The sequence below is a fragment of the Lissotriton helveticus genome, chromosome 3_1 (genome assembly GCF_964261635.1).
Source record: "Lissotriton helveticus chromosome 3_1, aLisHel1.1, whole genome shotgun sequence".
NCBI lineage: Eukaryota > Metazoa > Chordata > Amphibia > Caudata > Salamandridae > Lissotriton > Lissotriton helveticus.
The window spans coordinates 2,012,242,897-2,012,264,147 of NC_136061.1; positions in this window are offsets into that span (position 1 = coordinate 2,012,242,897).

Sequence of the window (21,251 nt, forward strand, 5' to 3'; positions counted from 1 at the left end):
ATATAAGAAAGGAGGAGCGAGGTGGGAGTGTTCTTATTTATTATTTACACAGCATTCTTGGTTCGCAAAGGCATTTATATCTAGTGGGTAGTGGTTTGACCTTCTGATTACAGCTGTGTCTATACCAAAATCTTACTTTACTTTTTAAGTGCGCTCCTGCTGTGACCTTTATTGGAACACCCTTTATCACTGAACTGTGCTTGCCACTTGCTACTCCCTCCTATTAATAGACTGCTGATGTTCTTAATTTTTTTTGGGCACCTCCTCTATATCAGCTTTGTTCCTCCTCCTGCATTTTACATAATCCTTGGCTGCATCTTTCCTCTGGTACTTCATCTGCGACTTCACCATGGATTCTTCACATCCAAATAAATCTCAGGGGACTTAAAGAAACAACTGCAGTTTCTGGAAAACGTATCAAGAAGGACTCACCCTTACCTTCGAAGTCACGCTTCCTCTCACATTAGAGGATATCATGAAGGAATTGCGCCTCATTCGTCCTTTTATGACTGATACTGCTGCTACTCTCCAGAGGATAGAGGAGAAATGGTCTGGCCTTGATTCAAGAATATCAGATGTGCAACAAAAAGTTAGCTATGCTCAGGATGTTGTCACCAGAGTTGATAGTCTCACTAAAGAAGTCAACCAACTTAAGAAGACCACAGAGGATTTGGAAAATCTCAACAGGCCAAATAACCTTCGTGTATATGGTATTCCGGAAGGTTCTGAAGGGTCGGACATGATTAATTTCTTGAAAACTCAAGTCCTCCAGATTGTTGGTTTTCCAAAATCCATGGATTTCAATATCCAAAGAGCTCATCGCTTGGGGCCGCAGAGTGCAGCTTCTTTATACAAACCAAGAGGTATAATTGCCTATTTCCTTCTTTACTCCAATCTCATGGCTGTTCTCAATGCTGCTAAGCAACATAAGCAGATGCTTTGGCCTGGTCATAGGGTGGTTTTCACTCAAGATGTCTCGAAACCAACTGTGAACTGGCGGAAAGAATTCCTCGACCTCAGACCTGCTTTGAGATCCATGAACGCTCGCTACGGTTTAATCCATCCTTGCTTTTTCAAAGTAACCTATAAGGACAGAACTTTCAGTTTTGAAGATCCAGTCGACCTCCGGAAGTTCATTCATACTCACAAAGAAGAACTTATGGAACTTAGCAAACATTAGTGTTCTGCTATTGTTTCTTTGGTCTGTTATGTTGAATTCTTTTAGTATGTAGTTTGCAAATTTTAATTGCGTCCTTATTTGTTCTTTCCCATGTTTCCTAGGCTTCCCCTCTGCAGATTCGCTGCTGACATTCTTTATCCGTGTTGCACTTGTGTTCGTAACGTGTGATTCACTCCGCTACAGTCTCCCCTATTGTTTGGTAAGTTCCCTTTATTTTGTCTCATTTGGTTACCTTTTGTCTTTGGTCTCCTTTTTCAATTCATTATTTCTTCCTATATAGTAACTTGTTTCTCCTCTGTGTCTCTTTTTTGTGTGGTTGTGTTGTTCTTTGCTGCCCACCTCCCACATTAATGTTTTTTTGTGTATCGTTCTTTATGACTAGAGCTTACTGGCTTTTTGTCACCCACTTTTCAATTTCTATTTTAGGGGAACAATGCTCCCTTCCTTTTGTCTCTTTCTTTTCCTCTTTCCCTTCCTTTATCTCCTTCTCTTTTGAATACACTCCTATTTCTCTTATCTTCCTTCTTTCCTTTTTGGGGTCCTTTTTTGAACTGTTTTTATTTCTACTCTTTCATTACGGTATTTTTTATCCATCTTTTTGCTTACTTCTTTGGTTTTGCCAAGCTATGTTTTCTATTACCCTTCCTTTTTGCTATTTTCTTTTTCTCACATTTTGTTCATATTTTTAGGTCTTCCTTATTTCATTTCTGCTCTCGCCTTTGCCCCTCACACCCCTTTTCGGGTGATTCCTCATGCCTTACTTACTATTCGTTCTACACCTGCTATACTTTCCTGTTGTTTAATTTTCTATAATCTCTACTCATGAAAGGTTATCGCATCATTTCATGCAATGTAAAAGGTATGCGTAATCCTGTTAAGAAACAAAGGGTGTTATCTCACCTTACTAAATTGAAATGTCATGTAGCGTTGTTACAAGAATCACACCTCAAGTTACAGGATTTGCCTTCATTATGTAAACATTGGGTGGGCGAAATTTTCTGCTCCCCAGCTGTCCACAACAAGAATGGTGTTGTTATTTTGATCCATAAGTCATCAAATGTTCTTTTACAAGACGAATTTAAAGACACCAATGGTAGGTGGCTTTTCTTGGATGTTAGAATTAATAATACCCAAATCCCTTTTTGCAATGTTTACGGCCTGAATGGTACTGACTTATCCTTTTGGTCTGACTTTTCTATCCTCCTCTCCTCCCATGCCGCCGACAATTTGATTGTGTGTAGCGACTGCAACCAGCTCATGGACCCTTTCCTTGACCAAAAATCTCAAACCAAATATATCCCCAACAAGATGCAAAAAACCTTTCATAAGGCTATTACTGCAAGAGGTCTCATTGACGCATGGAGAACCTCCCACCCAGATGTTTTAGAATTTTCCTTTTTTTCCCCTGTTCACAAATCCCACTCCTGTATTGATTACATTTTCCTCACACAACATACCCTACAATTTACAAACAATGTTGAGATTGGCTCTTTTCTCATTTCCGATCATGCCCCGTCATTCTTGATATAGAATATCCTTCAGCTACACCCTCTTCTCGGCGCTGGTGCTTTAATAATTCCCTTCTCTTGAATTCTCAATGTGGAGCAGTTCCTGCTCTTTGCTCAAGAATTTTTTCTTCATAATCTCTCCACTGTTCCTCAATTTCACGTTGTTTGGAACGCCTTTAAAGCATCTACCAAAGGTTTTATAATCAACTTTGTATCCAGGAAGAAAAAGAAGACTCTCTTGGAAACAACATCTCTCCTTAAACAAATTAAAACTTTAGAACATCAATATTTCACCACTAACTGCCCGGCACATTACCCAATCTCATTAAAGCAAAATTGCAATATAACAAACAGTCTTGGGACTCTGCCTGTAATAATCTTCTCAAATGTAATGCAAAAATGTATGGTGGACGGAACAAGGCCAGCAGATCCTTAGCCAATTACCTTAAAATTAAAAAAACAAAAATCCAAAATTGCTGCTATTAGGGATAACTCGGGTGTTCTACATCTTTCAGACGCCAAGATCCTCGATTGCTTTACTGATTAATATAATTCTCTTTATACCCCGGAATCTTTCCCTCCTCTGATCTCATTGATTCCTTTTTTCAAAATATTCCCTAGTCCCCTGAGAGTCAGGTTGACCTCTCATCTCTGAATGACCCCATTACCGAACAAGAAATCATTGATGCTATCATCCTATTACCTAAAGATAAAACACCGGGCTCTGATGGCTTTACCGTTTGATTTTTCCTCCAATTCAAATCACTCTTGATTCCTCACCTCCTTTCTTTGATTAACCATTTCCTTGCCATTGATCCATCGCATGGTTCTTTTACTCAGGCTATGCTTTGCCTAAAACCTAAAAAAGATAAGGACCCCTCCTTTTGTAAAAATGATATGCCCATCTCTTTGATTAATACAGATTGTAAAATGTTTGCTAAATTGCTTGCCATACGTATTGACAAAGTTATTCCTGACCTAGTTAATATATACCAATCTGGCTTTGTAAAGGGTTGTTTTATTACAGATAACTCACGCACCTTTCTTAACATTGTTCATTTTGCTTCCAAACTTGATTCTCCTGTAGCCGCTATAACATTAGATGCTGAAAAAGCATTTGATAGGGTTAATTGGGAATTTATTTGTGGTGCCCTAAAATGGCATGGTTTCAGCCCTCCCATTCTTGAATACATTCAATTACTTTACTCTGCTCTAACCATTTCTGTTTAGGTAAATGGTTGCCAATCTCGTTATTTCCCCCTTCCTAGAGGGACTAGAAAGGGTTGTCCTCTTTCCCCCCTTCTTTTTATCTTCGCTTAGGAACCTTTCTAGAAACACTTAGACGCTCACCTCACTATACGGGTTTTCAATTTAACTCACTCGATATCAAGTTCACTGCATATGTGGACGATATTGTTTTGTACATTTCCAATCCATCCACATCCTCGCCTGCTTCCTTTACACTTTTACACAAATATTCTAGAGTTTCTGGTTATAAATTGAATGTAGATAAATCTGAAATCCTGCCTCTCAATAAGTATTATCTCCTTTCTATGTTTCTAGACCACAGCTTTCCAAACTTTTCATGTTGGTGACACACCTTTTTGTGAAAAAAAATTCAGGGACACGGTAACGTGAGGAAGCACAGCGAGCAAGCCCGAACCACCTATGGTGGGTTCGGGCCCCACACACACATACCCCACCCCACACACACCCCACACACAACCCCACACACAACCCCACACACAACCCCCCACAGACACACCACCCCACACACACACCCCACACAACCCCCCCACACACAACCCCACACACACCCACCCACACACACACCCACACACACACCACACACACCTCCACACCCCCCCCACACAACCCCCCCCACACACCCCACACACAACCCAACACACACCACCCCACAGACACACCACCCCACATACACACCACCCCACACACACACAACCCCAAACACACCCCAACCACACAACCCCCCCACACACCCCACACACAACCCAACACACACCACCCCACAGACACACCACCCCACACACACACACCCACACACAACCCCACAAACACCCCACACACACCCCACACACACCCCCACACACTCCCACCCAAACACCCCACACAACCCCCCACACACACCCCACACACACACCCCACACACAACCCAACACACACCACCCCACAGACACACCACCCCACACACCCACACACACAACCCCCCACACACACACAACCCCCCATAGCCCTCCCACCCCCCCCACACACACACAACCCCCCCACACACAACCCCACACCCCCCCGCCCACACACACACCAGGGCCGGTTTGTTACTGGGGGCCGGGTTTGCAGCTGTGCTGCAATATTGCCCCCCAGGTTACAAAAGCAGCATACAAGCGTTTCCAGCCTGCCCGGGCAGGGAGTGTTCCCCAGAGGTCAGGTAGCCAGCCATCCCCAACACCCCGCCACCCCCACTCCCCCAGGACCGGTCCGAGAAAATTGCCAGGGCTGCCTTCGGCTCCCAGTCTGGCCCTGTACACAGCTCTCAAAACATTGACAGCGCTCAATGAATAGAAAAAGTATTGTGTGTTTGTGTACGTACTTGCACAAGAAGAGAGTGAAGTGACAGTGATGCGGAGGAAGGAGATGAAGCGCGATGTATTTAGATGCACAGAACACACATACAGAAGATGCCACAGTCCCATATGCAGGAACACAACTACTAAAATAGAATTAGTTCCTAATTTTCGGTCATTTCTGTCATAGGGCACTTGGCCTAAGCTCACCTTCTGCTCGGCAAAGAGAATACCACAAATATTGACCTGAGCAGTGATGGTGTAAAACAAAAACAATGGGGGACCAAAAGACAGAAGAAAATGCACCATAGATAACGTAAGCATATCTTCGTATAAAAAAGCCAGTAACATCTAGGGCCTAAATGTTACTGGCTTTTTTATACGAAGATATGCAGGATCGACAAATAATGCAGATGATGCAATGCCCTGCCCCCCCCCCCCATTGGCATCACAGGGCTTCAGCCCCACGCAATGCCCCCCGCCCTCCCCCAGTTGTGTGTGGCATCCCGGGCCCACTTCACAGCCGTACCCGAGCACTTCACAGGTCGTTAAAGACCTTGTGCATGTTAATGGGGGTTTGTTGTTGTTTCACCTCTTCTAAGAGCCCCTGCTGCTCGACTCTGCCGATTGCCGATTGCCGGCAGAAGTCATCTCATCTCATCCTGCGACACACCTACGGCTGGGGGGGCGACACAGTAAGGTGTCGCGCCACACAGTTTGGAAAGCTGTGTTCTAGACACTCGTTTTGAGTGGAATTCCAAACATATTAAATGTCTTGGCATTCTTTACTCTAACAACATCAAGGAAATAATCAAAATTAATCTTGCAGATATACTTAAAAAGCTCTCCGCTCTGACTGATGGCTGGTCTTCATTTTTCCTTTCCTGGTGGGGTAGATAGGCCACAATTAAAATGATGCTTTTTCCTATTATACATTTTTACTTATCTATGCTTCCCATCTCTCTTCCCAATTCTGCTTTTTGTACTATTAATAGTTCTCTGTCCAGGTTTCTCTGAAACGATCGTAAGCCTAGAATTTAATATGCTCGTCTTCAATTACCAAAGGGTCTGGGTGGCGTTAACTTTCCTAATATCAGACGTTATCACTCAGCATTTACCCTTAAGCAAATTTGGACTTCCTTATCTGATACCACAGATCTGCCTAAAACAGCATGGAACTCATTGGAGCAAGCTCAATATTCTCCCTTTTCCTTTATCTCCGCCATCAGCATTCAGCATTTCTTAACCTCCGAAATATTTCTCTTCTCCTATTTTTACTCATTCCAAAGCACTAACTAATTCTATGCTCAATTCCCATTTTCATCCTGCAGATCCTTTTTTACACACTCCACACTCCAATTTTTTACAACAAACATCTAAAGATTAATAAACGCGCTCTTTTTTGTAAAGAATGGATTGAAAAGGGTATTCTTACACCTCAGCATTTAATGAAAGATGTGTCCTTTATAGACTTCTCGAATCTCCAAACTTCTTATAGTATTTCGTCTTCCCATGCCCTTCAATACCTCATGCTTAAGGACCCTCTCACTCGTCTCTCCCTTCAGGAATATTCTACAACTGCATTAGACCATATTCTCTCTCCCTCCACTGACTTCTCCACTCAAGTTAAAGCTTCTACTATATATAAAATATTATTAAACCCTTTGAAAGTCAGGACAAAATCCAGTTTAGAACTCGCAAGGGAAAACGATCTGGTCCTAGATATACCCCTACATACTTGGGACTCCCTTTGGTAAAAAAATTCATACTTCCTCATGCTCTGCTAGCACGACTCAGACCTTGTATTACTTTTACAATAGACTTTTTCTTACCCCTTCTGACATTTACAGATTTAAATTAATAGACTCCCCGAAGTGTTGGTCGTGTTCTAATGACAATAGCGACTTACTTCATATGTTTTTACATTGTTCTTTACTTAAATCTTTTTCGTCTCAAGTCTGGCTGAAATTGAATGACATGTTATCGTCTAATATTCCTTTTGATATTTCACATGTCTTTCTGGGAAGTTTCTCCTCTCTTTGGGAGGATTATAGTAATGTGGGTAAATGTATTGATTTATTTCTAGCTATTACATTTCAGATTATCACTACCAGCTGGAAGGACACTTCAAGAATGTTGTTTCAAGCTTGGTGGAATTTACTGTGTTATCATCATATAGTGATCGCGCTTTTGACAGCTCTACTGCCTTGTTGATCAAAAAAGATTTGTTATGGTTAGCTTTAAAATCTTTTCTCTCTAGGTCGACCAAATGATTTTTTATACGCATTTATTATTGTGTTATCACTTTTGCCACTATTAACCATTACCTAGGTTGTTGTTTTCTTCTTGTATTGGTCTCTTCTTTTCTTGTTTTCCCTTTTCTCACCCTCTCTCTCTTTCTTTCTCTTCTTCTCTTTTCTCCTCCTCTTTCTTCTTATACTCTTAAAATGCATTTTGACTTTGTACAAATTCATTCTTATTTCCATTGTTATGCTTATTTTGTATATTTCATCCTCTTATCATATAAACTGTAATGATGTTTTACTTAGTTCATCATCTCAATAAAACTTTTCTAAACTTAAAAAAAAAGCAGACCATGAGACCTACTTTTGCGGTCCAGTGGTTAGAACATACTGATGAGTGGGACAGGCAAAACCCACTACTGCTTTTCCAAGTATAAAATACACAACTGCCTGTTGTTTCTTCAAACAACGCTTAATAACACATTTGCAAGAGCAACTTGCATTTATTGTAGGGTTTAATTGTGCTATTGATTCCCCTTGCATAATTACTTATAAAGACCGAGGGGCAGATTTACTAAGGGCCTGCGTTGCCCTTGTCTCACGCAAGGAGGCACAAGCCATTAAGTCAGATTTACACAGCCACACACCACCTTGATATGTTATATACGTTTAACTTAATGAGTTAACATACTGTAAAATTTATTTTATGAGTTCTAGGTTTCTAATGAAAAGTTTAAATTAAATTACATTAATGTATAATTTTCTTTCCCATCATGGAATCTGAGCCACTGTGGCGAAGATCTCCATCTACATGTGAAATGTTACTACTAATACCTTTACACTCATAAATCCTGTTGTAAAAGGCATGGCCCAGAGGTGGAGACATTTAAGAGTACATTTAAGTGTAAATCTACTCTTGTAAATGGTGAATCGCAAAAAGTTCACATTTACATATAGGTGCAGTCGTAGATTTAGAACTGAGTAAATTGATGCCTGTAAATTTACCTTTGTACATGGGGCCCTTAAAATGTTAATTTTAAAGGGAGCAATGACTTAAGTGAAGTAAAATTAAAGTACATTTGGTAGCTTAAATATGTTATCTTAATAAGTTGGTATTGTTCTACAGAGCATGAGGCTGGAGACGTTGTAAATATTTGAGCGAAGCAACGCAATGTGATAGGAAAATGTCTGACCCGTTTGGATTTGCACTTAAAGCTGGGAATCACTAAGAGGTTTGCTTGGCTCGGGAGTTGGAGGAAAAGCGGGCAGCATTAGAACTTGTCTAAGAGATATGAGATCGCTGAATATGTCAGGCATTTTCATGTGAAGAACAGACTCTTAAAGGAGATCCTGAATGTCTTTGTGTGTTAATGGAGTTTTCGAAAGTAAAGGACGGGAGACATTTTTTCTCTAAATCTTCCATCCACCATTTAGGGGCAAATTGGCAGTCAGTTGGTACAAACATGTCATGAGTCTGCAGAGGAATATAATCATGTTTAATGAAATCCCTCTGAGATTTTTGCCTTTTTAAAGGTTCCTACAAAAACAAAAATTGAAAAAAAATTCTCTTAAAAAGATAACTCGAGTATCAGTGTTTACAGGTCTTTCTCTTTAGGCAAATTATTTTTGGCAACCTTGAAAAATATGGCATAGTTTTTACTACATGAATATGGTTTCAGCAGTGCATGTTCCCACTGCATTCGTACAACACTACAGAATACTTTTAAAATGGAAACAGCAGGATGAAACAGAAAATGTCCGGGTGTACTTGAAGCCATCTGGTCAGACCGCCGAAGGGAAGGCAATGAAAGGGACCATTGCTGCAGTATGAAACCACCCACCAACAGATGTTTGCTCACATTAGGGGTTATGTACTTTGGTTTTCAGAGCAAGAGGCGGAACCTTTTGAAAGCATGCCTCATTTCACTGGCGAGGGACCTGGCGTGGGCTAGCAAAAAGGGCAATTAGGGGCTGGCGAGGAGCATCAGAACGAGGTGCCTCCCCACATGCCTTGGACGCTGTTGGGCATATTAGACTGACAGGTTAACTTTCGCATTTCCGGGAGAAATGGTCATTGCAGCACACTGCTCCCTTTGTGTTTGATAGGTGCAGTGAGTCGCATCAGCAGGAAGTCACTGAAGCAGCGCCAGATGGCCGCTCAGTAAATTATTCACAATTATTACCCTGTGATTTACAAACAACGCGAGAGGCAATTTCTGCTAATGTAGAAATATATTTTGGATCTATAATTCGTGAAAAAAGGACTTAAGCAATATGGCATAAGCCACTAAAATATGGACAGGCCAGATTTGAAAAATTAAGACCAGAAAAAAAATAACAATTAGAAACATTAATTCTCTTCTCAATTATGTTTTAATTGAGTGTTGCCACTCAGGGTAAGGTTTTAGTAGCAATAGCTGAGAACGCACATTGTTTGAAATGTAAATGAATCTGGTGAAAAACCGTTGTTGACCTACCAATAGAGCGCAATTTTATTTCTTTAAAGTGAGTAAAGTACTTGGGGGCAGATTTATGTTAACTGGCGCATCCCCATGGATGCGCCAGTTAATGTGCGCCACAGTGCGCCACAGCTCCGCCACCCATGGTGCGCCGCATTTACAATGCGGCGCACCATGGGGCAAAAACGGCACAGATGCGTGACGCATCTGTGCCGTAAAGGCGGCGCATTGCTGGAGTTGCGTCGCAAGCGTGACGCAGCTCCAGCAAGGCTCGGGGGATGCCCTATCTGACCAATGCTGCATCAAGACCTACGCCTGCTTCAAGCAGGCGCAGGCTTTTGACGCAGCATTGGCGTGAAAGTGACTGAGTGAAATCTTATAGATTTCACTCAGCCACTTTTGCGAGGCGCACCTGCCCCGGAACGCCCACCATGCGCCGGAACGCCCAAAAGCGGCGCAGGGCTTTACAACGTGACGCATCTGCCTAGATGCGTCACGTTGTAAATCGTTCGTAGGGATGCGCCACGTTTACGCCGCCTTGCGTGACGCAACAGCGGCGTAAACGTGGCGCAAGGCCTTCATAAATCTGCCCCTTGATTGCTGAATTAAAGAATAGCTGCTGGAAAAGGTAGGTTTTCATATCTCTATGGAACTTTCTAAAGCCATCTGCAAGGGAAACGGGAGGAGGTAAGGACTATGCCTCATTTCCCAACAAAAATGTACGTAATTTAGGGCTAGATGTAGGTAAATGGTATTTGCCGATTCGTAAATACCGAATTTTACCGATTCGGTATTTTCAAATCGGTTAATGCCATGTAGATAAATATTCGGTAAAAATTACAGAATCGTTATGATTCGGTAATTACCGAATTGGTATTTACCGATTCGGTAATTGCGATTGATTCCTATGGGCCTTGAGGCCCATAGGAATCAATGGCAATTACCGAATCAGTAAATACCGATTCGGTAAAATTACCGAATAGTCAAGGGTGGCAGGGTGGCACTTTGATACCCTGTTGCACCCCTGATTAGTGCTTGTGTGCCCTAAGGGCATGTATGTGTGTCACATGGCACAAGTGTACATGCACAGATTTGCATATACACAGGTATTCGTTATTGACCACCAACTAATATTTGGTGGCAAATAACGAATCCTTAAGGCCCTGTGGCACTGTTGACAGTGCCACCTACATCTCAAATTACAGATTCGGTAAATTTAATGATTCGGTAATTTACAGAATCGGTAAATTTAGCAAATCGGTTATTTTTAAAGCCCCTACATCTCAAACTCCAAATACCGGTCGGTAACGGCCGAAATCGGCCGTTACCGACCGGTATTTCCATACCTACATGTGGCCTTTAGTGACTTTTGTGGTACACTCTGACAAGGATTGTGCCATTAATTGAGAAGGGCTCACCCCCAATCAACAACCCAATTTCCCACAGGTGGGCATCTGGTGGCATCATAGATTTCATTAGGAGGTTTTTTGAAATTTCTACTTGCACTCAGAAGACAAGCCGGACAAGGAAGGACACCACAGGCTATTGGCTGGTGCTTTGGCCTTTGGGTGAGGCCCTTGGGTGACTGAAGAGCTGAATGGGGCTTTGTAAGAATTTTTTGCTCCTGAGGTAATTGGGAGTCCCTTCCGGGTTCTGGAAAGCTGTAATAGGTGCAAAGGCCACCCTGGGCTTGTAGATGGAGCCCGAGCCTAGAGAACCCACCCCAGGCCAGCAGGCAGAGCCTTCCAAAGCTCTGATAGGGATCCTATGAGCGCTTTGGTTAACCCTGAAAGAGCATGGCAATCCTGCCCATGGCTTGCAAATCCTGTTCAGGACAACTCTGGTACCCACAACTGATGGATGGAGCCCAGGGTCCCAAACAAAGGTCCTGCCATCACTTTCATGTGGGAACTGGTTAAAGCTTTTCGCACTGCGGGGAAAAGGGGGCACAATGTGTGCCTACTGAAAACTCTGTCTCGGACACTTTGTAACACCACAGGTTGAGAATAGGAGACTTGGCCTAGGAAACCTTACCCTGGTCCTGATGGAACTCTGACAGAGCAGGGGAGTCCTTTGTGGGCCTGCAGAACCCAGTTCTGAGCACTTTGGGACATGGTGGGCAAGTACATGGAGATACATCCTTGGTAGATGCATCCCTCCACTCCTTGCCCTCGGGCAGAGAGGCCTCAGCAGCTTATGGGTGGAAGCTATATTGAAACCTGGTAATTGGAAGTTATTTAGTCAATACTTGACATAGGAAAAGGGGAGGTCATCTTGGAATGGCTCGCTAACAATTCAGAACACCTGTCTCCATAAACGAAGGCCAAGGGACCGTCCTTATGGCACGACTGGGATCCTGGTAAGAGCTTCCTACCCCACCTGTAGAGGTGAAGCCGCAGTAGTTCAACCTTGGTAGATTGGGATACCAAAGGTTGGTGCCTAGTGCCAAGGTGCAAGGCTCATTCCCCAAGCTTTGACAGGGAAAACCAGTAAGGGGTTCACACCCTGCTGGAACATGGGAGCTCATGATGCGCCAGGGAGTGCAGTCCTGGGTATTTGGTGACATTGAGGGCTAGTTCCCAGAACTTAGGACCAATAATTCTACCTAGGGGATCAGCTGGTGCTCTGAGCAGAGACCCGTTCAGAACTTTACACCCTACTGAAGCAGGGAAGCCCACACAGTGCCTGCAGAGCTCCATTGAGGGTTTTGGGCTCTGGGTTAGGCTACATTCTGGGTCCTTTGGCAGAAGCCCAGGACTAAGAGATTGCACTGAGCAGACTTCTTCAGAGACTTTCAGAGCAGCCCGGCAATCTGTTCGTACCATTCTATTCCTATGGTGCACGACCAGATGGTCAGCATAAACGCCTGGATATATGTCTTTGAAAGATGGGTACAGCTTTAAATGTGCACTAAAGAGGCAGGCTGGGCAAGGAGGGACAGCCCAGGAGGGTGACTGAGCCTGGGCCCTGGGTTCAAGGTCACAAAGATCAATTTGAAATCTCTGTGTGGTTCAATAAGAGTTTTGTTTAATGAGGTGTTCATGAGTCCCTGCCAAGCTGCTTGGTGGCTGCAATTGATGCAAGAGCTACCCAGGGCTGGCAGATGTTGTCCGAGGCTACAGACCTTGTTTAGGGCATCAAAAAATTGTCAAAACGGTTTGCAGAACCAGATCAATTTTATTCAGTTCGTTTTTAAAACAAATAAAGTCATATTCTTCTTTTCATACATTTTATGGTAATGAGGTGCTCCCAAAAATGCAACGGCACAGTGAAAGTGATATAAGTGAGTTTCAAGTGTGGAAGTGTTATATAACAAACATATGTACAAAACATGACTGATCTGGATACACTGGTTGTTAAATAACACTGTAAATCAGATTATCATGTTCAAAATCAAATAATAAACAGTCCACTAGTATCTTGTCAACATTTAGACCCCGTGAAATTACTTATAAAGGGGTCTCCATCAGGACGAAGGGAGATATTTGGAAGCATCTGGGAATGAAAAATCCTGTTTCCATAGACTGAAGGAATGAATTGAATATTTGTAATAATAAAACATAAGTCTATATGGGACACACACAATGGTAGTGGTAATTCTAGTATGGGTTTGTAATGTAACAATGTGGTGAAAAAATCACCACTGCCATGAACAGAACACGCCAGCAAGAAGTATAGATTATTACACTCAGGGATTAAGTTCACTAAAGTCACACAAAACAGAGCAAGCATTTTAAAACTGCTCTTACAGACTAACATAAAAGTAGTACTTCAATCAATCAATCAATCAAGAACTTGTAGAGCGCACTACTTACCCGTGAGGGTCTCAAGGCGCTGGGGAAAAAGGGAGGGGAGCCACTACTGGTCGAACAGACAGGTCTTGAGTAGCCTCCTGAAGGTCAGCAGGTCTTGGGTCTGTCGTAGGCTTAGTGGGAGGGTGTTCCAGGTCTTGGCGGCAAGGTTTGAGAAGGATCTGCCACCGGTGGTTGTTCTTCGGATGCAATGGACGGTGGCAAGGGTGAGGTCGGCGGAGTGGAGCTGGCTTTTGGGGATGTAGAAGAAAAGTCGTCTGTTGAGGTAGGCTGTGCCGGTCTTGTGGAGTGCCTTTTGTGCGTGGATGAGGAGCTTGAAGGAAATCCTCTTGTTGATGGGGGTCAGTGCAGGTTTCTCAGGTGGGGGGTGATGTGGCTGTGGCGTGGTACGTAGAGGATCAGGCGTGCAGAGGCATTTTGAATGTGTTGCAGTCATTTGATGAGTTTGGCCGGGGCTCCCGCGTAGTGGACGTTTCCATAGTCAAGTCTGCTACTGACGAAGGCCTGGGTGACTGTTCTTGTATCTGTCGGGATCCACCTATAGATCTTGTGGAGCATGCGGAGGATGTTAAAGCAGGAGGTGGAGACCGCGTTGACTTGCTTGGTCATGGAGAGTGTTGAGACGAGGATGACTTCCAGGTTGCGTGCGTGGTCGGTGGGTGTCGGGGCTGCCCCCAGTGCTGTTGGCCACCTGGAGTCTTCCCAGGCTGAAGGGTTGGAGCCGAGGATGAGGACCTCCGTCTTCAGCTTCAGTCAGCTGATCTTCATCAAATCGACTGCGGCCTTCATTCCTTCGTGGAGGTTGGATTTGGCGGTGAGGGGATCCTAGGTGAGGGACAGGATCAGTTGAGTGTCGTCGGCATAAGAGATTATGTTGAGGTCGTGCTGTCGGGCAACGTGTGCGAGCAGGGCCATGTAGATGTTGAACAGTTTCGGGCTCAGGGATGATCCCTGGGGTACGCCGCAGATGATCTTGGAGGCTTCGGATTGGAATGGGGGAGGCGGAGGCTCTGGGTTCTGCCAGAGAGGAAGGAGGTGTTTCATTCCAGGGCCTTGTCTCGGATCCCTGCGTGTGCGTAGTGTGCTGTGGCAGACAGTGTCGAAGGCGTCGGAGAGGTCCAGGAGGATGAGGGCCGAGGTCTCACCGTTGTCCAGCAGGATCCTGATATCGTCGGTGGCGGCGATGAAGGCAGTCTCGGTGCTGTGGTTGCTGAGGAACCCTGACTGGGATGGGTCCAGGAGCTGTTTTCTTTGAGGTATCGGGTTAGCTGTCTATTGACGATCTTCTCGATGACCTTGGCTGGGAACGGAAGCGGGGAGATGGGCTGGAAGTTCTTGAGGTCTCTTGGGTCCGCCTTGGGTTTTTTGACTAGGGCGTTGATCTAGGCGTGTTTCCAGCTCTGTGGGAAGGTCGCGGTCTCGAAGGAGAGATTGATGACATTGCAAAGGTGGGGTGCAATGGAGCTGCTGGCTTTGTTTAAGAAGTGGTGGGGGAATTAGTCTGATGGAGAGCCGGAGTGGATTGTGCTCATGGTCTTGATGGTGTCATCGATGTTCATGTTGGCCCAGGCTGGTAGGGGGTCATGGTCAATGGTGTGCAGAGAGTCTGGAGTGTCGATGTCTGTTGGGACTGTCTGGGTTTTGAAGCTGTCTTGGATGTCAGTGATCTTGCGGTGGGGAAGGTGACGAGGGAATCGCACAGGGCTTGCGACTGCGGGATGTCGTTGGTGTTGGGGTTGGAGAGTTCCTTTACAATGTTGAAGAGCTCCTTGCTGTTGTGTGCGTTGTTGTTGAGGCAGTCTTTGAAGGAGGTCCTCTTGGCAGACCTGATGAGGTGATGGTGTTTGCGCATGGCATATTTGTGGGCTGCGAGGCTGTCCGGTGTCTTTTCATTGTGCCGTTTCTTCTCTAGTTTCCGGCAGGTTCGCTTGGAGGCTAGGAGTTCTGGGGTGAACCAGCTAGCTCTCTTTCTGGTGTCTCTGTGGGTGGGTTTCTTCAGCAGGGCGAGGGTGTTGGCGCAGTCGTCGATCCAGCATCTGAGGTTGCGGGCAGCGTCGTCGGTGTTTCGAGGGGTCGGTGGGTGGACTGACAGCGAGGTTTGCGTGCAGTTGGTCTTCGGTGATTTTGCTCCAGCAGCGGGGGGGAATCTGTTGGTTGCGCTGGTGTGTGGTGGGTTTCTGGAAGGTGAAGTGGATGCAGCGGTGGTCGGTCCAGACGAGTTCGGTGGTGTGGCTGAAGGAGACGTGGGAGCTTGAGGAGAAGACAGGGTTGAGCGTGTGGCCAGCGGAATGGGTAGGTGTTGTGACGAGCTGCCTCAGTCCGAGGTGTTCAATTAGGGTGGTGAGTTGCTGTTGTTGTTCTCAAGGTGAAAGTTCAGGTCTCCGAGGAGGATGAAGTCGGTGGAGGTCAGGGCGTGAGTGCTGATGAAGTTGGCGATGGAGTCGCTGAACTGGGGTCTGGGTCCGGGGGGACTGTAGATGAGGGTGCCTCTGAGGATGGTGTTGGGGTCTGTGTGGGTCTGGAAATGCACATGTTCGGTGGTGCTGAGAGTGTCATCAGTGCTGGTCGAGACCCTGATGCTCTTGTGGACGATGGCGATTCCTCCTCCGACTCCGTTGGTGCGGTCTCTGCGGATGATCTTGTAGCCATCTGGGATGGCTATGGCGATGTCAGGTGCGGAGGAGTCGTTCATCCAGGTCTCTGTCAGGAAGGAGACGTCCGGGGATGTAGTTTCGAGCAGGTCCCAGAGCTTGACTGCGTGTTTGTGTGTGGGGAGGGTGTTCAGTAGGATGCATCGGAGGTAGTTGAGGTCTTTCTTGGCGGGTGGTTTGGTGGCTCTGAGACTGGTGTAGCTGCAGTTCCGGCAGGTGAAGGGACCATGTGTGCGTTTTGGGGCAGCCTTGAAGCAGGTGTGGGTCCGTCCGGAGTTGAGAGCGTGCAGTGTGCTGGCATCGTAGCGGCGGCGGTCGTCGTGGTGGGCGCGTGGACCAGGGGTTCCAGCGCTGGGCGCAGACTGGCTTGCCTTAGGTGCGCCCGCTGCGCGCAGCCACCATATATGGGGAGGTAGGAGGGATGAGCAGCTGGGAGGCTGGAGGCAGGGGCAGCGAATGAGTAGTCAGGGCGGCGGTGCCACAGGGGACTTAATTTGAGCCGGTGGTTTCCGGGGTACTCAATAATTAATACCAGTGCTTTTCATGAGCACAAGTGAAGAGCACATTCGATTATGGTAGGCACAGGGAGATGAGGTGATTTGTCCAGAATTACAAGATGTTGGGGCGACGCCAAAGACTCGAACCTGGTTCTCTAGCTTCAAATTTGGCAGCTCTGGCCACTAGCCACATCCTCTCCCCACTTCCATTGTTAGTAGTTGGTTCTGTTTTAGGCACCGCTAACAGGAGAAATGGGCTGGTGCAAGCTGCCTCCTGGAAGGAGCGCCGGTGAAATATTTTTTAACAAATTAAACCCTGAATAAAAGCACCATCAGATGCTGTACTATTGGCTGTGTGCTAAAACAAAGGCCCTTATTTATGAAGGGCCTACGCCACTAGTGCGTCACTTTTTGAGATGCTGCGGCGGAGTAAAAAATGTGCCACACTGCGCTATATTTACAAAGTGGCGCATCTAGTTAGATGCGTCACTTTGTAAACCCACATTATAACTGCGACAGGTATATTATATGCTGGGTTGGCATTCCCCCAGGAAAAAAGCTCGTAGAAGTTGTGCAGAGAAATCAATAAGATTTCACTGTTTCACCTCTATGAATTCACGGCGTCAAATCCTTATGCCTGCTTCACAGCAGGCGTAAGGACTGACCCAGGTCCTTTTACAGGGGACTCGCATTGCTGGAATTGTGTTTTGCGACACACTCCAGCAATGCGTCATTACTGTGCCACCAGATACGTCAGGATTCCTGACGTATCTGGTCAATCTTTGCGACATGGAGCGCTGTACTGAAAATACGGCACATCCAAGGTGTCGCAAGGAGGGCACAATGAAAAGTGTTGCATCGCTGTTTTCAACCAGGGATGTGACACATTTCATAAATGAGACCCAAAGAGTGTTGGAGGGACTCACCTAAATGGTGTAACAATTACCATCTGTGTATGGAAATGTATATGTTGACATCATATATGGAGTTGCTGGTACAACATCCAGCAAGGACTCATCAAATTGCATACGTGTTCTTGTAAAAAAAAAAAGACGTTTTAGGGAAGAATTAAATACTTCCCAACAGCAGTGTGCATGCTGGTTAAATATGTGCCCGTACACCGTTAACTAGATTAACGCACCAAAAACAACTTGCAGTCACCGTCACCGATCGGTGTTTCTAAGGGGATTTAATTAATAAAAAAGGATCGTATTATAGTTTTAAAGCCACAGTGGCAGACTGCCATCATGTGGGAACAATAAGAATAACACTCAGAAAGCGCTGCGTAAAGGTGCCGCTATCTATGGCTGTGAGCGCGCGAATACGCTCATACTGTCATAAATACGACAGTCTCGTTCAGAAAACCTGCACGTTGTGCCGTGCAGCGTTTGTGTATCTCATGGGGCGTGCAAAAATGCAACAATTAAAAACAACGCATAGTGCATTACTGCTACAATACGGTGCAAAAGGAATTAAATATAATTAGTATGAAATCGTAGTCCAAACTATTGAAAAGACTATAATTGAAATGGTAGAAATACTATGGAAAACGGCTCAATGACACAAGTGGGTCTGGTTAATTGTGCTAAGGCATGTCATCTGCATCAATGAATTAGGGCAATAAGACATTGGTCTTCAACCAGAGAGCAGCATGTGCGATGAAGTGTAGTTACTGGTGCTAAGTATTAGAGCCAGGCAATCACATCTGTATGACTGAATAAGCAATAATTATGTGATCTAGGTATGAGACCATCTCGGTACAGTTTGTGCAACGAGGATTTTAAGAAAATAATAAATGCTAAATGGAGCCCAAATCGAGGAGATTGTGCCCCGTACCAGATTAAAGCTCTGACTGAGATACGTCAGTGCTTTCAACCCTACAAGGGCTGGGGAGCCCTCTATGGGCTAAAGGCTGCCCTGGCACACAGACTGGCAAATGGAGCGCAGGGCTGGGGGCCAGCACCTCGGGCCGCTGCAGGTCTGGATGAGACCCAGTCAAGCCTTTTAACCCTGTAAAAGCATGGCATGCCCTGCTGGGTCTTCGCATGTGTGTCCTGGCTACACAGGGACTATTTGTTTATCCCTCCAATTTTGGTTCAAATAACTTAAAGTTTATGTAAACAAATTCCCTTGAAGGCACTTTCACCCTTCTGGCTACTTTGTGGCACCAAGGGCTGGTACCTGAAACTGAAGGCCCAGATCAAAGGCCAGAGCTGTGGCCCGGACCAGTGAGAGAGTTTCACCCTGCATAAGTTAGGGAACCCTCCCAGGGCCTGCAAATAACATTCATATGCCCTTTGACGCACCAGGGGCGAACAAATGGAAACCGGGGCCCTCATTTATGAAAAGTGACGCATCGCTGCCTGAAAACAGCGATGCGTCACTTTTCATTGCGCCCTCCTTGCGACACTAATGATGTGTCATATTTACAGTATGACGCATCATGTCGCAAGGAGTTTCAGATACGTCAGTATTTCTGACGTATCTGTAAGCGCAAAAGTGACGCATTGCTGGAGTTTGTCATAAAAGTGACGCAACTCCAGCAATGTATCCTTTCACATGTGAAAGGGCCTGCGTCAGTCTTACGCCTGCTGTGAGGCAGGTGCAAGATTTTGACGCAATGGCGTCCTAGAAGTGACGCAGTGAAATGTCGTCACTTCCACGACCCTTTCTTGCGTCAATACGCCCCCCTTGCATCCATTATACCTGGTGTAGGTATAATGTAGCGCAGGGGTTTACAAAGTGACGCATTTTACTAGATGCGCCACTTTGTAAATATGGCGCAACAAGGCGCATTTTTTATGCCACTGGTGCATCACAAAAAGTGACGCACCGGCGGCGTAAAAGTGACGCACGACCTCATAAATGAGGCCCCGGGTCCGTGGCACCACACTATAGGGAGCTCTGACTAGGACCTAGTTGTATCTTTCTACTCTGCCCTCCCCTGTCCTGAAGAAATGTAGCCTGAGTAGCTTGGGAAACAGTAGTTGGTGCTTGGAGTCCCACATTCGTGGTCAGTGCCCAACGTTTGCCTCAACTCTGACCTGGACCTGTCAGAGCTTTCAATCCTACTGGAGTAGGGAAGGCATCTCCCGGACAGCGAAACTCCATCCTCCATATGGAAGGAAGCCTCTGACTGGTGGCTGAGTCTGGAAGCCCCAGTGAAGCCTAAAGTCAATCTTATAACACCCTCTTGACTGAGAGAAGGAGCTGGTTGGTGCAGTAGTCCCTTTTTGCACCAACAGTAACTATCTGGTGGAAGGTGACTAAGCTTTCTTGTTATCTGGGTATCCAGTATGACAGAGAGCAGCTTCTATGTGCTGACAAAGAAGCTCAGGGAACCCAGAGTGTGAGAACATTTTAAGTGGGCCCTCAATGAGACTTCAAGGGCATTCCAAAACTCTGAATCCAGCCTGCCAGTCACACATTATTTTTGCATATAAAACATCACCAGTGATGTTGACGTGACACATTTTGCACACATTTAAAAGTGACATATGTTGCACAGCTACAATTTCACACACTCCTATAAAACACAGTCAGCATTTCTAGGAACGCTCTGGACAGAAATATAAATGTATGCATGGATTTTAAAGCCAAGATGCCATTCATTTTGCATTTGTAAGTTTCTTAGAATTTTAATGTGAACAGGTATTAAAGAAAGGTAAAGGGTATATTGAATTCACATCTCCTATATACAAAACTAGTCATTAGCTCATTGCATTCTAAGAATCACTCCTAGCATATATCTATGTAAACCATGCTCTACAGACTCTGTTTTGTGTTTGAAATATAGTGTGATTCCAGCAATGCATTTTATACTATGCCAATTTGTCTGAGAAATCAAACAGAATACATTTGCCAGGGTCGCCCTGAAATGATTGTTTGAGACAAGCTCAAAAAGTATACGCAAGATGGACATTTATACGCTACAAGACAGTTTTTTGCATTGATCATGTGGCAAGATTGTACTCAAAGAATACCAACAACGGCCAACCTGAAATAATGCAAATAGGAGAACAACCTTGACTGATAACAACAATGTAAACAGATTTCGGCTGAGCAAGCTATTCACTTATTTCTTTAGACCTGTTGCTCGAATATCAATTTACCTGGAAAAAATGAAAGACAAGAGGCATTTATCAAAACAGGAGCAGTTGGTTTAATTAAGTGCAGCGGCTGGGAGAACAGGCAACAGAGACAAACACTGCCTCAAAGCACGTTGGTTTCGGACGTCATTTTATACATTACAATGGGGCATCATAAAACAATTTGCACATTCCTTTGGAGACAGAAATCTAGGCCTAGTCACTGGGCCA